The sequence below is a fragment of the Crotalus tigris genome, unplaced genomic scaffold (genome assembly GCF_016545835.1).
Source record: "Crotalus tigris isolate CLP2741 ecotype Arizona unplaced genomic scaffold, ASM1654583v1 scf7180000017576.4783729, whole genome shotgun sequence".
In the NCBI taxonomy this organism is placed as follows: Eukaryota; Metazoa; Chordata; class Lepidosauria; order Squamata; family Viperidae; genus Crotalus; species Crotalus tigris.
This window is the reverse complement of record NW_024096487.1, coordinates 2093675-2109460: the sequence shown is the minus strand read 5'-3', so window position 1 is coordinate 2109460 and position 15786 is coordinate 2093675. Positions and strand designations below refer to the sequence as shown.

The 15786-nt window shown below is 37.5% G+C and overlaps 1 protein-coding gene and 1 long non-coding RNA gene across 6 annotated transcripts in view; one reads left to right on the top strand and one right to left on the bottom strand.

Moving 5' to 3' along the window:
- PHF21A (PHD finger protein 21A) overlaps positions 1–9497 on the bottom strand; it is a 158091-nt gene extending 148594 nt beyond the window's left edge. For 2 of the 5 annotated variants that reach the window (XM_039358560.1, XM_039358569.1), the window contains exon 1: positions 9052–9494. The gene's annotated coding sequence lies outside the window, so the exon portion shown is untranslated. Of the gene's footprint in view, positions 1–9051 lie in introns of all 5 variants that reach the window. The other 3 variants (XM_039358577.1, XM_039358551.1, XM_039358545.1) reach the window with 3 other exon arrangements.
- A 175-nt stretch (positions 9498–9672) lies between these two features.
- On the top strand, positions 9673–15489 carry LOC120314978. The gene is made up of 2 exons (XR_005558577.1): positions 9673–9907; positions 15027–15489. It is a non-coding gene; the product is annotated as an uncharacterized LOC120314978 (long non-coding RNA).
- Positions 15490–15786: the final 297 nt, after the last annotated feature.

The following is a 15786-nucleotide window of genomic DNA, read 5'->3' as shown; positions in this document are numbered from 1 at the left end:
ATCAAAGTAATTAAAAGGCTGATTCGCAAATTTTAATGTTTCCAAATTCACATGCACACGTACATTTAGAGGTGCAAGGGCTTGCCTTCAACCATATTTATATAGGTACACCACCAAATCAATCATGTATATCAAATATGAATTAGCTCAAACAGACACTGTCTTTTCCAAACAGTACTAAGTAATTATAATTAAAATTACAGTTTAGCTGGCATAAATTTTGATCACTGCCACTTTTATCACATTTACTAAATGAAAAGTATATCATAAACAACTACATTCTGGAATTTGCTACTTTTAAAATGCAATTATTTTAAAATAATTCACAACATAATGACTACATGCCAGAGTATACAGTTCATATGACATGTGGATGCAATCAGATGTCCTTTTATTTTCCTCTCCTTGCATCCAGCTTAATCTGCTCCAAATCTGAGATGAGGACAGCAAAAAGAAGACAAATCATCTAAACCTGTGTCTATCTGATGAATAAAATTCTAAGAATACCATTTAGAATCAATTAGGGAGCTGTATGGAAAGGAACTACATTTAAAAATCAACATACTAATTGCTAATAAATTCAGAAGTTTACACACTCAATTCTATATGCTGCTCTAAATCAAAGTTTTCATGTCCTAAAATATAAAATATTCCCATAGAAGTAATTTTAAGTAGTCTTATATATCTATGGAAATAAACATTTTAGCACAGCAACTATCCTTTGACTGTTTCATCAAATATTTCAACTGATATATTACTTATATTGTAGTATCCTTATATTAAATTATATAATGATATATTACCACTGATGTATTTCTAAGGTACTTATATCAGTACTATATAGTTTATTATAAAAAAATCAGTAGTGTATACTTTCAAATTTGTTCATTAAATGAAAATCATGTAACATGCGAAATCTGATTTCCATTTATTAGGACAGAAATTTCTTCAATTTAAAGTGTTTTGGTAATCATATCAATTACATCACTTAAAACATGTATCTGAAAGACACATATTGCTCCAATGCTAAAAATCCATTAACTTAAATTTTCTTTCCCCTTCATCAAATGTTAAACACAAACCTGTATTTTCTTCAATAAAAAGTCATCTTGAAGTATTTACTATGAAGTTTAAGGGAAGTTCTTTAAATAACAAGGTTTTAAGATAACATCTTAAATGTATCCATTTAAAATAACCTCCTTAGCTGTAGTGAAGAACCTAGAAACAATTTATGACAATTTATGTTCAAAAGCATGACACGGTTGTCACAGCATTTAATTACAAGTGGCAACACTTAAACTCCAGCATCTAAACCAGGGGTGTCAAACTCAATTTCATTGAGGGCCGCATCAGCATTGTGGTTGCCCTCAGGGGGCCGGGTGGGTGCGGCCAGGGTGGGTGTGGCCTACTGGGTGACTGTGGATGGAGTGGGTGTGGCCTACTGAGTGGGCATGGCCAGCTCTACATCATTCGCATCAAGGGTGCCTGTGGGGGCCTGGGCAGGAGTGGGACAGATATGAGGGTCTCTGGCAGAAGGGGGTGGGACCAGGACAAGTGCCAAGGCATGGTACACTGGAGGAGCCTCACTGTTCCTCTCAGGCCATGCGGGGGGAGCTGGATGGTGGTGCTGGCTGCCCGGATCCCTGGGCAGCAGAGGTCAAATGCCCAGCCTGGCCCTTGAGCACCCGCAGCACCAAGCCCAGCCCCACTTCCTCAAGGCTGCTGCTCAAGTTCTCCTGGTTCCTCGCTGTTTCCAGACAGCCTTGTGGAGCTAAGACTGAATGCATTTCAGCATAGATGGCCATCACAAAATTGTACACTGGCTCCTGGCTGGCCTGGGCCAGGGCCAAGGCAGAGGGATCCATTCCCTCACTGTTTCCAGGATGGCTTCGCGGGCCACATGAAACCACTTCACAGGCCGCATCCGGCCCCCAGGCCTTGTGTTTGACATGTCTGATCTAAATAATTATTTGGCAAAAAAAAAAAGAACAGTCTATAAAGTTTTGGAACATGGGAAGTATATAATAGTATATCACAACAGTATAATATGCAAAGCTGTTAAAAGTATAAGGGAGACATTCTATTGCACTTTCCTCTGTAGGCAGCAGAAGTATTGATGAAGCCTGCAGATGCAGCAACAGAACTGTCCATAAAAAGCCAAGACAGCTGTTGCCATGGCTACTATAAGTCAGTTTATCAGAAAAAATATTGTGATTACTCAGAAGTTTGGGTTTAAAAGATCCTTAAGCTTGGATGGCTAATTGACTAAGGAGATCAACTATGATTCTGCATCCAAATATATTGTCTTCAAATAGCCATAGTTAACAATACTAGGATACACAGCAGGAGGGGGAAAGAATGAATCAATGCCTTTCTGCTAGTGCTCCTTCTCTTCAAGTACTGACAGTTTGTGTTCCATATGCAGTCAAAAAACAAAACACACAGCATATTTTCAGTTTATGTGAGGGTTGGTGATTTTTTTTTTTAAAAAATAGCCCTATCGACAGAGTCAAAAAGAGTGATCAATGTTTAGGGCTCATAATTTTTCATTTTACCACTTACACATTTAATCTTTTCTCATTGTTTTCCTATTCAGTGCAACAAGAGAGGTTTTAAAACCCATTTCTATTTTCATGGTGAGAACTATTTTATTCCACTGAAAGGGTAGAAATTAAACTTCCCTCAGTTGCTATGCATTGCTTGTTCTGCCATCAAAAGACAGAAGTGTAACATTTAGAAGTGAAATGGGAAGGTGGTAATAATTAACATCTTGCAGCAAATTAGATGTAAGCTGTGTTGATAAGCAATACAAAAGTCACTATGGATCCCAATCAATAAGACCTAAGCAGAATTCCATATCCTTTTGCTCCATATACATTTCCCAAACCCATTCTACATTTGCTAGAGTCCTCTATCTTATAGATAAGATTCGGGGAACACATTGGCAAGGGGGTTGATGCATTCCTCTGGACTGCATATATATATACATTGTTGAAAACAAATACTGCATCTATTATTGTCTAGATCAGGGATAGTCAACCATGGCTCTTTTATGACTCGTGGACTTCAACTCCCAGAATTCCTGAGCCAGCATAGTCTAGACTGATAAAATATTGGATTTGTCCTGAGTAACTAAAATAGAGACTGTATGGAATAAGTTTCCAACCAGTGAAGCATTTGCATAATGCACATTTTATTGTCCACTCTGAGTAACTTGAATATACTACATACTATAATCCTAAAATTCCCACCTTTCATTTCATGAGATGAATTCTGGTTTTAGACAAACACTGCTAGAGTTGGTTGTAGAAGGTAATGAGGTAAAGTATTAAATAGGAGGCCACTCCTCACATTTTCAAAGTTGAGTTTCCTATAAACAACAGCCTATACAAAATCATGGCATTAATGTGTCAAATAACTGCCTTGCATTTAAAAAAAAACTTTCAAAATTTGATCAATATAATGTTAACAATTAAGCTTTATCTGTTCTAAATATAAACAAGGTTTATAAATGCAATTATTTCTATATAGATCTCAAGTTCTTTTAAAAGTTTGAAACCTTATTTTAAGTCATTTCCCAACTTTTACTTTTAAAGAAGTAATACAAGATTAAATTTTTAGAACATATAATAAGGATAAATATTAAAAGGTTCACTTCATATTTATTCATTAAGCATTTTTATGTTGCCAGTTATCAAAAACAAATCTAGCAACTCACATAGAAAAAATACAATATGTCCCATAAAAAACACTACAAGAATTGAGAGAAAATAAAAATAAAAACATTAAATGAAATGAGAGTGTAACTCTCAGAAACAACTTGCAAAAGAATTTGCAAAAGAACTTGCAAAAAGACAGCAAAGTGGTTTTTCTTCTTAAAAGATTCCCCATGAATAACACAAATTAAGAACCAGAGGATGTTTAAATACCATAGCTACTGTAGGAATTGTTTGTGATCATCTTTTCAAACATCCATGGATCTATAAAAAAATTAAAGTAAGTTTAATTCTTGAAATAATTTACTAAAATATTTGTAAGCAATAACAAACATAAATAAAATAACAAACATAAATAAAATCTACAATACTTATAAGTTTGATAGTAAAGAAGCCAGTTATGGTGCCCAGTCTAACATCCAAAGCAGTAAGAAACTCACTTGGGAATTTCTTCATTCTCTGACATATTTGTGGTCAACATGTTCCTTCTACGTGCCCAATTATCTGCAAACATATCACTTTCTATATATCTACACAACTTAAAATATATCATTCGGAAAATACTTTCAGCTAGAGACAAATTAATCAATTATTTCTCCTTGCAATTAATGCACTTTCAGGACCACCTCTCTCAACCTATCCCATAGATCAGTGATTCTCAACCTTTCTAATGCCGTGACCCCATAATACAGTTCCCCATGTTGTGGTGACCCCCAAGTGGGTGTGGCCACCAATAAGAGGGAGTAGGACAGCTAGGGAAAAGGGAAAAAAATGGCGGACAGCATGGTTTGGTGACCCCCGTGAAATGGTCATTCGACCCCAAATGGGGTCCCAACCCACAGGTTGAGAACCACTGCCATAGATTCTCACAAAAAGGACCTCCAAAGTTCCCTATACTGTGATTGTCTCCTATGTTATGGAATGAACCTAACTTTCTGGCCTTCAAAAAAAAAAAAAAAATCTCTCAAAACATGGCTTTTCTGTAGAATTAATGCTATGATGGCTACCACCTACAGTCTACAAAAGTAGGGAACATAAACAGCATTATGTAAATAAATAAAAATCTTTACTCCAAAATACTTTAATCCTTTAAATTATCAATTTATGTCAGATCATATTAGTCCAAGTTCTGAACTTCAACAACTGTATGTAAAATGTGAAACTTGAACTACTGAAGAAACGGTGATCTCTCTTTGCACCATACATTCTTTAAAAAGACTATTCAAAAGGCTTCTACAAGGTTAGAAAGAATTGATTCATATCCAAAATTTACAAGGAACCATGTAAAACAGCAATGTAGGGCCATTATAACATTACAGTCAGCTGTATTTTTATAACAGCACCATGAATTTAAATGTCCAAATGTTAAAATATTCTGATCAAACCAAGACTTAACTACTGCTTCTCTATTAACCAGTGGAACAACCTGCCTTATTATTATTATTATTAAGTTATCTCAGATATCACAAAGATTATAAATCACATTGTTGATTTAACATGGAAGTTTGCCGACTTGTATTATTCATTAAAAGCGAAAAGAATGAAAACATGTGTCTTTAACTATATGAGTTTCAACTTCAATATTACAATTCCATACATGTTTACTCAGAAATTATTCACACTGATTTCAGCAGACTTCTAGTTAAGTACAAAGTTTAATAATTTTTAATTAGGATTAATATGGAATGGAATAAACTGTGCAAATTAATACCCTGAATAATTAAGTTCACAATAAATTTTAGTGCGGAATCTATTCCAAAAATACTGAACAAATTCACCCCAATTTAAATTCTCTATAGGTGCTTTACAATTAGGGTGCTAGTTCTTAGGAAATTGTTTCCTCCATATAAATGTGAAATGAAATAGTAAAACTTTGCTTTAGTATTATGTTATTAATACTACAGTATAAGAAATATATGATCCAAAAATGCAATGAAACTTTTCCATATAGAAATAAGTTTAAAAAAGAAAGAACTCCACCCAAACTTATATTCAAGTTGCATCATTTCAATTAATTTTTAAGCATGCAATTAGATCTGATCCCACTAAAATTAAAATAAGTTTAAGAGATGGCCTACATTAAAATTACTGAAATTTAAGAACTTTTGTTTTTACAAGAAATAAATATTGAGGCCCATTAGTGAACATTTATGAAGTACCAAAAATGTTAAGTGTTTTAATGTCAAAATAACTTGTTTTAATAACACACTGAAAGAGAAAACAAAGCTGATTCCATGCTTAGTTATTGTCTCAAATATAAACTAGATCTGGCTCACTTAACTGATGCTCCAAATTTGTTGGAGTTCAACAGCCTTAATACCCCAGGGGGCATGACCAGTGGGAGTTAGGTCTAACCAGTCTAGAGGAAGCTGATCTTGAAAACATGCCCCAATATTGATACCAAGTATCACATACATTTTTATTTGCAGTGCAAAAGCATTGTGTTCTGCACCCTGTAATAAAATGTAATAATTCATTGTATTTAATTTGAAAGAATATAAACAAAAAAGCAGAAGAAAGTCTGCCTCAGTTTCCCTGCATTTAAAACATGTCTATTCAAAAGACCAACCAAGGTTTATATAGAAGTACAACCTTAAGGAAGTAAACAATTTTATCAGTTTTGAAGACCATCAAATGTAAGTAGTCAAACAGAACATACTCCAATTCAAGATGCACTTCTGCTTAAAAAGTAAATCTTCAATGCTGCATATCAGAGAAATGTCAAGATAGCTTTTGCCCCTTATTTTCCCCTAAATACCCAAACTTAGACCAGTAGCCTAAATTCTTGGCAGTTGTTATACAAATCAAAAGAACAAAACTTGCAAACCCCCTCCCCTGCAAATGGTCCATTTTTAAAAGAAGCATAACAATGTACTATTTTCATTTCTCTAGATTATAGCCACTATTGTAGAAGAGATCTTAAGTTAAACCTGAATTTATCATTTAAGAAAAATTATGCTTCTACAATGTATTTTTATTATTATTTTAAAGATACTTTCCCAAGTTTTTGACCAACTTACATTACTCAAATCCAAAGTAAGAGTTCAAAATTGTGAGGAAATTCTTAGAATGTGTAAAAATAAAAGGTGCTTTTGTTTAAAATTCTTAGTATCCATTTATGAAGACAATATTTTGTGAAAAGAATTTTTTAAAACTATAGTTTAAAATATATTCAAAGTTAGAGATTTGCAAAGTTCCTCCCATGTTTAGCAAGATCACTGTTTATGACAGCTAACTTCAGTTTCCCCTTAAATACCAGCATGGTAAATGAAACTTTCAATCCCATTTCACCTTACTTTCCATAAGAAAAGAACATTCAATATTCATTAATATACACAGATTGTAGTGGTCACTATACTTAGGCTATTAGAAAGCAAAAAAGAAAAAAAGAAATAGAAACTGAAACCAGACAAGTTCTGCCAAAGGAAATGATAAATAAAATGCAAGCAGTTCTATGAAAAAGAGTTCCTAAAACTTTTATTCTCTTTCTATAAAACCTTATGGTGTCAAACTTTTTATTTCAAAAAAGGATGAAATTCCAAAAATACAATAGAAATTTGTATGTATGGCAAAATAATGGCCTATGATATTACAGGATCATATATGTATTTTGAAAATTGTTAATAACGCTTGTCCTAAAGCTGCTGCTACCCTTTAGTCTTACAGAATAATAGTATTTCAACAATAATTAGCTGGAACTACACTTTTACTGAATACTGTACTATAATAATAATTTACTCTGATTTGCATGCCTAAGTTTTGTAATTTCAAATCTAATATTATTCAGTAGAAAAGCACATAGCTTTATCATTATGTTTAGAATATCCTACCTCATATTTATACTGTTTTGTATGACAAAGTCTTAACTTTTTAAGACATCCTTGCTGAAAATACATCTGTAAAACCCAATCTCGACAGTAAAGATCTCTAAATCATAATCAAGAACATAGATTTCACTAATTTATTAATTCAACAAAGTGTACAAATGATTAGATAAGTTTATTACAAACATCACACAGTAAATGGCAACAACACATTTATCTGGGAGTTGTTTTCACTAATTTTACTAACAATTTATTCTCTACATAAATGTGACTTATAATCTGCAATTTAAATGGAATGACATCCTCACACCTTTCAGAACATCTTTGTCACCAGCAAACCTCTTCATTACAGTATCCCAAAAGCATCACAAATAAATGCATACTGGTCATAAAACCTCATTTTCTATCACTTGGTTTAATTGTGTTGATCTAATTCATTTTTATTCACAACAAAAAGTATTAATTGTTTAATCCTGAAACTAACAACTGAACTGCAGACATGTAAAGTGGGGGAGGGACAGAATCCCATCTGTAGTAAGCTCGGAATAACAAAGAAAGAAAAACACAGAAAAGTAACAAGATACACAGGCACAAAACCACCAGACCAAATGGCAGTCCCACATACACCCCTACTCTTTGTACCTAATACAGAGAAATGGCAGGAAAAGAAAGGGAGAAGGTACACATCTCTAGTCACTGCAAACGTGCCAGAGCAGGAGTGTGAAATCCCAAAGGTGTCCTTGCACTGAGCTTTGTATCCATGCAAAATGGGCTGCCCCAGGGTGAGGGGGGCAAGAGAGACTTCAGAATAACAAGTTGCTGAAGAAACGGAATTTTCCCAGCACTACTCGGGCTACCAAGACAAATTAAAGGCAAAGGGGGGGAAAAAAAAGAAGGGAGGAGAGGAAAAACCGCCGCCGCAGCAGCTTTACTACGAAGCCTGGATCATCAAAGCAAGAGCATCTTCAAGGTAATAAAACTTCCTCGGCGGCAGCATCAGGGAAGAAAATGAACCCCACAGAAAACGGCCTAGAAAAGATCATCCTGGGGAGGAGTGGGGGAAATCGTCCTCTCCCTTCCTCTCTTTGCAAATGTGTCATTTCTCCCCCACACACACACACACACAGACACACACACTCCAATGTGTCACCTAACCCCTCCCGCTCCACCACCACCACCTCCTCCTCTCACAGAAACTTACTTCAATCCTCACAGGTGACAGAGAAAGGACATGCCCCCTTCCCGCATCCCTAGGCGTTATACCTCCGGGTGGGGGGGGAGGAGAGGAGGGATTACCCTGAAGTTGTGGCTCCTCATCTCCAAGTTGGCTCCGGAGTCTTCCATGGTGGACTCCCTCCTCCCAGCGCGCACCCACACCATCCACCCTTTTCTCTGTTCCCCCCCGAAACTCCCGAGGCAGGCAACAGAGGACCGGGGGCCGAGAGGGGGAGAGAAAGAAAGGGAAAAGAGGGGAGAAGGAGAGAGAATATCCAAAAGGTGGGATACTACACCCTGCTGGTGGTGGTGATGTTGCCGCCGAGGTGGTCTGGCTGGGGTCCCCCTGGCAGGACCTCTCTTTGAGGGGAAAGGAGTCCTCTTCATAGGGAGAAGGCGGTGCAGCTGCTCCTCTGGGCCTCCCTGTCCCCCTCTTCTTGGCTCCTCTCTCTCCTCCTCCTCTCACTTTCTTTAATCTAAGCTGGGAGTGGAAGATGGTTGGTTGGTTGCTCCCTCCTCCTCCTCCTCCTCCTCCTCTTGCTTTTCTCTTCTCTCTCTCTCCTCTGAGGGGTCCTTTTCCTTCCCCTTTCCCAGGGGGGCTCCTCCTGCAGAGGGGAGGAGGGGACAGGCAGGAAGAAAGGAACGAAGCAGAAGAGGCGCAGAAGAAGAGAAACTGTGACACAAAAACAAGCCGAGAAGCTGAACTCTTCTTCAATCCCATTCACCCGGCCCGGCCGCAGCACCCGCACGCCTGAATCCCTCCGCCACCGGCCTCCGTTTTGCTTTGCTTTGCTTTTGCCTGGCCTGCCAGCGGCGCGCGCTCCTGACTCTCTCGCTGCCCGCGCGCCCCCGACACAACTCTCTCGCACACAAACGCGGTTACTTCGGCCGCTCTCCGAAGCGAAGAAGGAGCCGAGGTTGGGGACCAAAGCGGAGGAGGAGGAGGCCTCCCCCCTCAACCGGCCTCCCCACCTTATCTCCCTATGAATGAAGGAGGAGGGGTGGCCGGCCTGCTCGGGGAGAGGAGGGGGCGCCTCAAGGCTTCTCCAGAGGGACTACTTGACGTGTCGGTGCAGCGAATTTATTTCCCTTTGCCTAAGGAACGGGCTGTGGTGCGGCACCCATTGCCTAGGGAAAAAACCCGGATGTAAAGTGAGTGAAACTAAAGTAGAGTGAAGTAGGGCAGCAAACTCTCGCAGAGCAGCAGTAGCAGCGGTGGCAGGAAAAGACCACGCACCGGGGCAGGCAGAGGAGGGAGGGAGGAAACGAAGAAGGGCTCATGCACTGGGGCAGGCGGCGGGAGCAGCAGTAGCAGCAAGAGGAAACCAGAAGTGCGAGCATCTTTTTTTCCCCCCTATTGCAAGTGGCTCTGCGCAGGAAGCGGATACACTAAGGAATGTGGAGAAATGCAGCCGAGCATCCTCACTCGCTCGCCCCCCCACCCCGCCCCAATGTAAAGGATTCTGCACAGGAAGCGAATGCACCAGGGCAATAGGAAAAGAACAACAACAGCAGCAGCGAACATGCTGGTAGTGTCCTCTCAAACGTGCTCTTCACCCATTTGCAAAAGAATCTGTACAGGAAGTTGATGCACCAAAGACAGGAATAATAATAATAATAAAAGAATCGCCCCAATGCAAGGGGCTTTGCACAGGAAGTTGATACACCAAGGGCAGCGGCAACACACAGGCATCTTTAGCCTGGCGTACGGGATTTTGCACAGGAAGCTGACATACCGGAGGAGGGAAAGGGGTGTGAGAGACCCAAGAATTCTCACCATCATCCCAAAGCGAGGAGCTTGTACAGGAAGTTGATGCAACAGGGCAGTAAGGGCTGCGAGGTTTGGGGGGTGGGGAGTAGGGAAGGAGAGAAAAATAACTATACATGCACCAGTCTAACAATGGAAAGAGCCCTCAGATTCTACCTAGTTGAAAGAAAATAACGCTGCAATAAATGGAGGTCATTGCTACAAAGTTAACATATTTAGGGTGGCTGGGTAAAATTAAAGGACAGGGCGAGTTCTTGAGTGACTTAATAGACAAGCTGAGGTTATAGAACCATAGCTGACCACAAACCAACCGACCATGTTTTAATTGAATGTATTGTGTGAACTAAGTGAGGGTTAGTTAATGGTTGTATTGCTTGAGCATAAGCAGTTGGAACAATTTAGCAATCCCTGGAAAGCATCTTGTGCAAACACCACCAGAGAAATAACTTGCTAGTGTACCAAAGTAAAAGAAAGCTGTATCATATTAACATCCCAGGCATAACTTGAGTGAGCAGTGTGTACTCTGTGAAATCAATATGTATGTTTACTTACTTGATCATAAGATTCTTTTCTTACCTGTGATTTTATTTATTTAATGTTAGGTTTTAATTGAAGTTTATAATGACTTTTTTTGTTCATAAGGTTTTCTGAACAACAGAAACATCTGTAATTCTAACATTAGAAATTAAATTAACACAAAGTAAAAATAAGATTTATCTTTGTTATCCAATGTTAGACATTTGAAATCGTGTTGGAATTGCAATAGAGAGTTTTATCATAACTTTCTGTTTATAAATATATAGTTTTCATATACTGTATAATTGTACTATGTTTTGAATTAAGTACTCAGATCAATTAACATTGGATCAAACTAAAATTTGAATTCTACATATTTTGCTAAAATTCATGCAAAAAAATCAGTGATATTTCATATAATTGTGAATAAATTATCAGTCCATACATACTGTACTAATTTTTGCCAAGTTGTGTCAAACTATTTGCAGTACATGCAAAAAAACGACATAGCAAATATATTTAGATTCATGATGTTAGATGTAATGTTATGGTTTGTTCTCAGTTTCAACTATGCATTGAGTTGATTGCTTAATCGAAAGCTAAAAGTTTAATATACTTTACATATGCATAGACTTAATGAGAACATTTAAATTTTTTTGTGAATCTGATAACATGAATTTGTTAGTCATTAACTATTTAATAATTAGATCATATAGCCATCAACTTCAAAGGCAGTAGGTTCATGTGTTAAAACTATGGCATATTTCCTTAAGCTGTATACCATGGTTTATAAATCAGAATACTTTGATTGACAGAATATCTCGAATAAATCACTGCAGTAGTTAATAAGATGTATAAACCTCTTAACTGAACTGATTCAGTTTTAGAATCAACAAGGGACTAAATTTAAGTTTAGTTCACCCTTATTAAAAATGTTTCAGATACTATTCTCATCTTTAGATAAGCTACAAATTGAACAGCTATATGGGCAGGTTGAGATGATGCTACTTACATTCTCATTAAGTAATCTGGTTAACAAAGCACGTTTAGGCATCTCTTAAGCAATATCATTAATTTCAGTACATCTCCAAAGATTGGATCCAGCTCCCACTGTCTTTTGGGGCTGCAGTAAGGAAAACTGTCTTGAACAAACATTTTTGAAAGTTTATGATCTTTATTTGATCAATATTTTTTGTGGGAAAATTGAATGAATTAATTGCGCAATTACTTACTATGCAATAGTTATGAGTAAAGGATGAGAGTAATATGGCAGTAACATATTTTATAATCTTAGTCTGTCTGCTGATGTTTAAAATAGAAGCATTTTGAGTTATTCTGTGATAGTAAAGCTTCCAGCAACTATAGGCATGTTGATTCAGTTTTGTTTATCACAACTTTTAATTGGGCAATACAGGGGAAGCCACAGATTCCGAAGAACTGATAACCTTAGACAATATTACTTTGTTGTTTTGTATTGGTGAGAAATTGGCTAATGTAAAGATTTTCTTTAAGTGAATATTTGTTGATTTTCTATAAGTGTATTTTGCAAAGTACATCATTTTACTTTTGAATAGTACATAATCCTTTCCCAATTAGTATATAGGTTTATGTTTTTGCAATCTATGTAATTTCTGCAATAATTATTTCTGCTCTTTCGTATATATGTTTTGTGTGTGTCTACATACACACAGTTATAGAGCATTTGTCTAGAAAACTTTTACAAGGCAGTATAAAAGTATTTTAAATACAATTGCTTGAAATTGATTTTTTAAGAACCATACAGTTATAATTTTTAATCACTTTATTTGCATTTAACCAATTTTAGTGGACTTGCTTAGATAAATAATACAAATACAAGCTGAGGCAAATCTGTGCTAGAATTCTTTGTTTCTGAAGTATGTCTTTCAGATATAATTACTACATTATAGGCCCCTTATGTAGTGCACTGATTCTGTAATGCCATTATGCATTTAGGAGGTTTTTGCAAAGTCATACTGATAATTTCTAGGGCATTTCTTTCCTAGATCAAGTGCAGGCAAGATAGAGGTTCAGTGATATACTATTGATAGATTTACTCTACTGTTTTATTTAAAATCTTATGGATATATATGGGAAAACATACCTAGGCATTCCCTAGTAAGTAGGTCCTATTGCCATTTTTAACCCTCCTCCCTTGTGTTGACCTCCAAACAGAAGTCATATCCAGCACTAAGCATAGTATGTTTTAATCATGGTTTATTGAATAAGCCCAAATAGGCTTATATAACACAAAAATAAGTTTATTAACTATGATGATTGAGTTCATAATACAAGCTAATCCAAAAGCTAGCAACATTATGATCTTCTAGTTGTGAGCACAGAAATTCATAAAAAATTGTATTTCCAGACATCTTTGAGGTTGGGTACAAAGATTTCAAAGGGGGAGAATGAACTGTGCATTGGAAATAGAATCTGGTGATGATCCTCCACTGCACACAGAACTGAGAAATTAAAAAGATGAATGGATTTCCAAGTTCTGCAGTGTCATCTTGCTTATGTAGTAATAAAATCCATTTTAATTTTGGGATCCACAGTTTTTACTTAAAATGAAGTTCTGGTTTCAATGTGACAATCTTCAAGAAAGTATGTTAAAGAATTTAGAAATGTAAAAAGAAAATTGGCATTGATTTATTTTTATTGTTTCAATTTTAAATTATTGCAATATTCTATTTGAATGTTTTGTTGAACTTTTTATTCTATGTTAATCTCTTTGGAAATAGAAACTTGGACCAGATAGGATATAGAAGCTACATTAAAGTTGCAAATGTTCTTAGATAATTCCAGTATTCAAAATAGTCAAAAGCCAGTTGAAACTGTTGGTGTTTTGGTAGCATTACAGTCAAAGATACTCTACTTTTCTTCAGCTGGCAGCTGTGAGCCAAATTGGGATATAAATACTGGAATGATCATTTGAGTTCCTACAATTGTGGGCATTATTTTCTGAGGTATTATACTTTTGAACTGGATTATAGCAGAGGGTACCAACCTTTTGGGCATCAGTTATCGATAACGTGGAGAGGTTTTTCTGCGGACCGGAGGGGGCGTGGTTTGTGTGCTGCCTGCATCCTGCAGATGGGGCTTTGCTTGTTTGTGCGGCCCGGTTGCTGGCATGCCGTGGCCTAGTATCAGTCCATGGACCAGGGGTTAGGTACTCCTGGATTATAGTATTGCTAAATATTTGCCTTTTTTCTACCATGCTTATAATATTACACATAGTTATTTACATATGCAGTTATTTCTGACACGCAGATTAATTGTATTAACAATTAAGATGGGACTAGAACTCAAATTCTCCTGATTTCAGGCCAGTACCTTAACTCAGGGGTGTCAAACTCACATTGTCACGTGACATGTTGTGATGTATCGTGACTTTTTCCCCATTGCCAGAGCTGGGGTGGGCGTAGATTCGGCATGACGCATCCAGCCCGTGGGCCGGCAGTTTGACATCCCTGCCTTAACCACTTCACCAAACTGGCTCTGTATGTATATACATTATGTCCAGTGTATATTCTTTCAATAAAGTGTTCCGGGTTCACATATTCTGTCGATAGCTTGTTTGACTGTGACATAGTAGAACCTGTGAGATAATGTCTAATGATTTAAAAGATGTATTTTATGCCTCAGCAGGATATGCCAATGTGGCAAATGTTTTTAGTGGCCTAGCATGGCTACTGGCATGAGTCAGCAAATGGAGAGAGAAGGGGAGAAGAAGTTCAATTCTACTGTAATTGACTTTGTTGCACCGCCTGATCAACTGACCTGGCTGCTAGCCAGGGCTGTTGTGGAGAGATGTAAAGACAGCAATCCCATTGGTCCAGCCTTGGGGATTGGAGTGCTGGAGGGGCATCTGACTCCTCAATTGCTAGTGGAGGTGCCTCTGGTGCGACTAAAAAGTGGAGAGTGGGAAGTTTGATGACTGTATGGCATAATAGTCATTTTCCTCTTCAGAAAGGAAGAAGATGAGTCTCTGGATGGTTCCCTGGAAGAAGACAAGTGAAATCCCAGACAACAATATTTTCACCCAAAACCCAAGATGAGGAGGGAAATGGCTGCCCTGATCTTTGAGAAGACCCTGAGAGAGGCTCTTTCTCCCCTGAAAGAGACACAGATGGTAACAGCTGAACAGATCCAAGAAAGGAGACAAACTTTGCTAAGCACCCTGGTTGCAACTCCAGCACATTCCTTTCTTTTCACTCTCTTGATAAGCCCAGAAATGGGGGAGGGAAATGGAGTTGGGGGGGGGGGGAGAAAGTGAAGCAGTTAGTAGGAGTGTTAGAGGGAAATAGTCTCTGGAGGGGAGAGATTTAGGAGTAAACCTGATACTAGGTAAAAATAGGGATGTTGTAAATACGTATTGTAAATTACCTATTGTAAAAAGTTTCATTGTATATAATAAAAAAGCATAAAAGTCTCTCTTGGATTCTCTATCAATTGTGTCCTTGCAACCAAAATATACCTCCAGCTCTAAAAGACCTTAGCCATATTGTGACTTTGAAATCACACTCAACATGGGGCTCATTAGATATTAAGGTGCAGTTGTGTACACAGGCAGTGGTTGAATGAGAGGGGGGAGTGCTTGCCAAGCTACTAAATCCAAACAGACCTGTTAACCAGAAATTTCCTAAGGGATCTAGAGAGGAAGGTGGAAGATCGAACACAAAGCATGCAGGGAATAATAGATACCATGTATGTCAAAAGAAGGAGAGAG